Source organism: Henckelia pumila, chromosome 1 (assembly GCF_033568475.1).
Source record: "Henckelia pumila isolate YLH828 chromosome 1, ASM3356847v2, whole genome shotgun sequence".
Classification (NCBI taxonomy): domain Eukaryota; kingdom Viridiplantae; phylum Streptophyta; class Magnoliopsida; order Lamiales; family Gesneriaceae; genus Henckelia; species Henckelia pumila.
In genome coordinates, this window is record NC_133120.1 from 137,113,301 (window position 1) to 137,120,648 (window position 7,348).

A 7,348-nucleotide genomic window follows, 5' to 3' on the forward strand; every position below is an offset into this window, starting at 1 on the left:
TTTATGGTCTAGTACACAACAATTTGCATCAGAGATTTTATCCCAGGATCGCTAGTTTTTTGACCTGCGCGCGGGAGAGAGTTTATCTCGCACGAGCGCAGTCCACCAGCAAATCTCGCTGGAACTTTGCCTCGCGCGCGCTAGCCAATGGTGAGCCGCGGAAAGTTTGACTCGCGCGCGGGCGAGGAGCCCCTCACGCGCGCGCGCGAGGTACCCTATTTAAAAAAAAATTGGTTCTAATTAATTGAACTAGATTGTGTTATATGATGTTTAAGAATAAATTTCCCCAAGATAAGATTAGCAACCCGGGTCCCCACAAAACTTACAAATTTAATCATAACATAAAAATATTAAACATCAAACTAAACAATTTCTATAATTTTTTAAATATACTCATGACATCCAATTTACATAGAAATAACTGTGCTGAAAGTTAGCATAGGTCGGAGGGATGTGCCAAGCCCACATCGCATTCCACTCAAGAGTCATGCCCCTCGATCTCATCGAAAATCTTAACCGCACCAAGAAAAGTAGTGAGCCTAAAGGCTCAACAAGTATAAAACATGTAATATCGATGGATACATAATACATGTACGCACCCTTTAAAATAACTGTACTCAAAATATTTTGAAACTTTCCTCGGAAAAATTCTTGAAGTTAAAATGTAGATAAAACATGGGACTTTAAAGAAATCTCATACAATGAACTCACTCAACTTTAACTCAAACTCACGCTTGAAACTTTAAATTTACTCATGTCTTTAAGCATAAACTTTAATAAGATTTAACTTTAAACTTTCCTCTGTGAATTTAGATCCTCGATTGTGACTCTCTTGTTTGATCGATCAATGGATACAATACTATGCCGTCAAGGATGCTGAGATTTCTCCCGACACCACATTGTCCCTCTATGGCAAAGACACCGAGATTACTCCCGGCCCCACATTGCCCCTCTTGGCATGGACACCGAGATTTCTTTCGACCCCACATTGCCCCTATATGTCAATGACACCGAGATTTCTCTCGGCACTACGATTCCCCTCTATAGGTAGGGGAAACAAGATGTCTCCTGGCCACTCCCAAAACCTCTGATTTTTCAAGTGATACAAGGCATCCCCCGACCGACATTTCACGTATTTTGTCACAATCAACTCTCCCCATTCAAAAATTTTACTTTAACTCAACCTCAAACTTTTAATTTACTCAACAATCGTAAATGTCTTGTACTCGACTTGCTTAAAACTTACTCAACTCAAATAAAAATTTCTTAGAAACCAATCACTCAAATACTCAACTTTAAAAGATGAAAACATTCTTTACATTAAGGAAAAATAATGGTTAAGTGGTTGCCTGTAGTAGCCCGATTCCATTTTACAAGATTAAGTGATTTTAAACATGTTAAAAAATTACATATAATTTTAAAAGTGTCAAAACATGTTCAAGGAGTCCTTATTTACTGAAAATAAGTGGAAAATTATATCCGGAACATCCAAAAATGGTAGGGTAGGTCCGGGGGTCCAAAAACAGTAAATAAAAGGGTGTTCACTTCGGAGCCACCGTTGTGCAGATTGGAGCTACCGGTACGAATGGAAGTTCCGATGCAGCAACGGAGCTTCCGATGTGGTGTATGAAGACGTGGTGATGAGAATTTTACACATAGCTGCATGCAACACATCGGAGCTTCCGATGGCACATCATATCTTCTGATCTCAACTAGTTGCAACGTGGATTCCATGCACAAATCGGAGCTTTTGATGGCACTATCGGAGCTTCCGATTGTGCTCTATAAATAGGGGACAAGGGAGCCTCATTTTGAATGCAATCGCACCTCGTCTTGGCCCATATTAGCTTATTTTTTATGAGCTTTTTGTTTGAACACGGTCGTTCTCCGGATCGAAAAAGAAAGTAATACCCGGTGCAGCGGAAGTTTTAAAATTTTATATGGAACGATTCCATATGGGTATCAAATTCCTACGATTAAAATTGATAATATAAAATTTAAACAATATAAATTTTACCTTAAAATCTCGAAGCGAGATTATGGACACCAACAGATTAATCTGCTCTTGTTGTATATCCCAGGAACCGATGAACGAACAATTCTTCAATCAGGTCCACGAACATAAGTTTAATCCCTCTGATAGACTGCACTAGAAAGTCTATCAGAAGTTTCTACGAAGAGATAGAACAGATATGATCTGTTAAATCAGTCTGCAAATTCAAAAATTCACAGACTGAATTTTCGAACACAGTAGGGGAGGGGGGCGGCCGAATTCTCTAGAAAGAGAGCTCTAGAGTTTTCAAAAATTATGATCTATGTTGTGTAATTTCTGTACTGCAATAACTTATTTATAATGTGGGCTGCTAACAGCTTAGGGCCCATTAGTCATAAGTTCAAGCCTGACAAGCAAAGCCCGCATGTTCAGAAATTAATATAAAATACATCGTGACTCAGATTGATAAACCAATTTCACCAATGTGCACATAAACCATTTCTGCATCTTTTAAAGTCAAGATAAATTTTCTGAATCCCACAGTGGTTTCCAAAAATTTTCATCACTATGTCATTTTAGGAAATCTTACTCCCTCTACTTTTAAATAAGAAGTCCCACTTCTTTATTCACTAAATTTAACTCTTTAAATTTAATTATCTCAACGGGGATTAGCTTTCCAATACTTGTGTGACCCTCAATGGTTCAGGGATACAGCTAGTCATGGGCTCACAACTCCTTGTGACTCGGAACAACAATTTCTGACTTGCCCATCGAATCATGGTAAGAGCGCCTAGCAACATCGCCCCATGATTCCCTAGGTATCACTGATAGTGCCTGCAAGAACCAATAGATTTTGGTTAGCATACAGTACGGTCCCTTCATCCATATATCCCGATCGAATCAACAACCATTGGTAAATCGAGAGTCGTTCGAGATTCGATAACTATGCAATGCATCTTGAAGATCAAATAGTGACATCGCATGTGCTACTAGGAAACCAAGTCACCTAAAACACATCATGTACTCTGGCCAGAGATTCGTTACACTAATATCTCCTCAGATTGCATAGGATATCCACACTCGCAAGTATGTGGTGAATCCTTGACAACAAAGCATCGACTCCTATATGTGTCGTAACTGTACCCAATCACGACACCTAATGACCCCAATAGAGTCGGTAAACGAGTCAAAATACAGTACTAGCATATAGAGTCTCAATGATGTTTCAAGTAGTAAGGACTAATGGTGTACAACCAAAACCGCGGACTTTATCCACTCGATAAGTGATAACCACTTGGAAAGTCCGGATAGGGTAGTTCGATCATTCATCATATGAATATCCATTTGCATGCTTTGAACATCTCTATGTTCCATACCAATGAAACGTGGTACTCGGCATCGCAAACGCTAGTCTCAATCTCGAGCGATCCTTATCCTTATTAACGGATGGCTCAATCGACTAGGAACTATTTAGAATATACAGTGACTTTAAGATGTGTTTCATGATAGTCATCCCCATGTGCTACCACATCTTACATACACTATAGTATATTCAAGGTCTTCATCTAAACATCTTATAGTATGTCACAACATAATAATATGATAAAAGATAAAGTAAATGTCATTATAAAAGTGTAAATTATATTAAACAAAAGATTGTTTATACATAGAGTCATAAAAGCCCTTAGCCATAAGTTGGCTCACCGGGCACCCACTCTTTCAATCTCCCACTTGCCCTGAAGCCAACTAGCCATATTACGTAGTCCCATTGCTTCGCAATGTTTGTCAAATAATGGTCCTGGCAAGGGCTTAGTAAGTGGATCAGCGATATTGTCTGCAGAGGCCACTCTCTCGACAGTGATGTCTCCTCTTTCTACGATCTCCCGGATGAAGTGGTATTTCCTCAGTACGTGTTTGGATCTTTGATGAGACCTTGGTTCCTTTGCCTGAGCAACGGCACCCGTGTTGTCACAGTACACCGGGACTGGACCAACAGCTTCAGGAATAAAGCCCAACTCTTGGACGAAATTCCTCATCCAAACGGCCTCTTTAGCAGCAGCTGATGCCGCAATGTATTCTGCCTCAGTGGTGGAATCCGCTGTGGTGTCTTGCTTGGAACTCTTCCAAGAGACAGCACTGCCATTGAGCATGAACACAAATCCAGAGGTTGACTTCGAGTCATCCACGTCACTTTGGAAGCTAGAGTCGGTATAGCCTTCCAATTTCAGTTCTCTTCCTCCATAAACCATGAATACATTCTTATTTCTTCTCAAATACTTAAGAATATCCTTCACGGCTTTCCAATGCATTTGACTGAGATTGGCTTGATATCTGCTTGTGACACTCAGAACAAATGCCACATCCGGTCTGGTAGATATCATCCCATACATGATACTCCCTATGGCTGACGCATATGGTATGTGTGTCATTTTCTCTATCTCTTCGTCAGTCTTGGGACACATAGACTTGGATAGAGAGACTCCATGACACATAGGTAGATGTTCTCTCTTGGACTCATCCATTGAAAACCTTTTCAATATAGTGTCGATGTAGGTAGCTTGAGTAAGTCCTATCATTCTCTTAGATCTATCTCTATAGATCTGTATCCCTAGAATATAGGACGCCTCACCCAAATCCTTCATCGAGAATCTACCTGATAACCATATCTTTGTTGACTGCAACATCCCTACATCATTACCAATGAGTAAGATGTCATCAACATAAAGTACTAAGAATGTCACAGCATCCTTAACTACTTTCTTGTACACGCACGGTTCCTCCGGGTTCTTGATGAAACCAAAATCCTTTATTGTTTCATCAAATTTCTGGTTCCAACTTCTTGATGCTTGTTTGAGACCATAGATCGATCTCTGAAGCTTGCATACCTTATGTTCGCTTCCCATGGATGTGAATACCTCGGGCTGCATCATATAGATTTCTTCCTTAATGTTTCCATTAAGAAATGCAGTCTTCACATCCATTTGCCATATCTCATAGTCATACCATGCTGCTATGGCAATAAGGATTCTTATGGACTTGAACATTGCGACTCGTGAAAAAGTTTCATCATAGTCAACTCCTTGTCTTTGAGTATAACCTTTTGCCACCAATCGTGCCTTGTAGGTCAGTACCTTTCCATCAGGCCCAAGTTTTCTCTTATAGATCCATTTACACCCTATTGGAACAATTCCATCGGGAGGATCTACTAATGTCCAAACTTGGTTTGTATGCATCGAATCTATTTCCGACTGCATAGCTTCAAGCCATAAGTTTGAATCCGCATCAGAAATTGCTTCCTTGAAGTTTCTTGGATCACATCCAATGTCGGGTTCACTTTGATCCCCTTCAAGAAGAAAACCATATCTAATAGGAGGCCTAGAAGTCCTCTCGGATCTTCTAGTAATAGGTGTGTCAATCAATGGTTCCTGAGGTGTAGGATCATTATTTTGTATCTCGGGTTCTTCTCGAATTTCTTTGAGTTCCATCATCTTGCCTTTCTTATCCAATAAGAACTCCTTCTCCAAGAAGGTGGCATTCCTTGAAACAAACACTTTTGTTTCAGTAGGATGATAGAAATAATATCCGATTGAATTCTTCGGATACCATACAAAATAACATAAGGTGGATCAACTATCCAACTTATCTCCCACTGTCTGCTTCACGTAAGCAGGACATCCCCAAATCCTCAAGTACGAATACTTAGGAGCTTTGCCATTCCATAACTCGTATGGTGTTTTGTTCACTGCTTTAGTGTGGACGTTGTTCAACAACAATACCGTTGTTTCAAGAGCATAGCCCCAAAACGAAGGTGGGAGCTCAGTGAAGCTCATCATAGATCGAACCATGTCCAACAATGTTCGATTGCGACGCTCCGAAACTCCATTCAGCTGAGGTGTCATAGGAGGAGTCCACTGAGAGAGAATCTCATTCTCTTTTAGATAGCTCAAAAACTCGGTACTCAAGTATTCTCCACCTCGATCCGATCGAAGTGCTTTAATACTCTTACCTAGTTTGTTTTCTACTTCAGCCTTGAATTCTTTGAACTTTTCAAATGATTCAGACTTATATTTCATCAAATATAAGTACCCATACCTAGAATAATCATCAGTAAAGGTAATGAAGTAGGTGTGACCAAATTTTGTACCGATACTAAATGGTCCGCAAACATCTGTATGAATCAAATCCAATAGATTTTGACTACGCTCAGGTTTTCCTTTGAAAGGAAATTTAGTCATTTTTCCTTTCAGGCAGGACTCACAAGTAGGTAGAGAGTTAATATCAGACATATCAAACATGCCCTCTCCCACTAGCTTGTTCATCCTCCTTGAGGAAATATGACCTAGCCTAGCATGCCAAAGGTTTGCCGGGTTTTGACTATCGATTTTCCTTTTGTTCGTTGTTACCGGTTTATCAACATAATTTATTGAAACGTCTTTTAATTTTAAGTTATATAGATCGTTTTCAAGTTGTCCATTTCCAATCAAACATTCATTCTTGTAAATATTGCAAATCTCATTCACAAAATTGCAAGAAAAACCATCTCTATCAAGCATAGAAACAGAAATAATGTTTTTAATTAAGTCTGGAACAAATAAAACATCTCTCAAAAGTAACTTAAAATCGTTCTGCAAAATTAAATAAACGTCTCCCACAGCTTTGGCTTCAACTCTAGAACCATTTCCGAGCCTCAGCTGGGTCTCACCCATCCTAAGCTTGCGACTTCTTGTCATCACCTGCAAATAATTGCAAATGTGAGATCCACATCCGATATCCAATATCCAAGAAGTAGTATTAAGTGAAACATTTATTTCAATATAAAACATACCCTTCGCAGTTCGCAACTGCTCAAGATATTCCTTGCAGTTACGTTTCCAATGACCGGGTTTCTTGCAGTGATGGCAAACATCTTTGGATTTTTCCATGTTTGTAGCCTTTGTCTTGTTCTTCTTCTCGGGTCCGGTTTTCTTGGATGGGGCAGAACGTTTCTTACCCTTTGTACTTGGCCCCTTCTTAGCAGAAGAAGAGGAGCCCACCAAGAGAACTGGTTTATCCTTCTTTAAAGTGGCTTCATAAGTTACAAGCATATTGACCATCTCTTCAAGGGAGGCCTCTATCTTGTTCATATTGAAATTCACCACAAAACCGTCAAACGATGAAGGAAGAGAGAGAAGTAATAAGTCCACATTAAGTTCATGCTCCAATACCAATTCAAGCATTACCAACTTCTGAATGAGCCAAATCACGCGCACCCCATGATCACGGATCGAAGTCCCTTCACGCATGCGACACGTCATTAACTCTTTTACAGTAGCGAACCTTTCAGCTCTCGATTGAGCCCCAAAAAGTTCCTTGAGT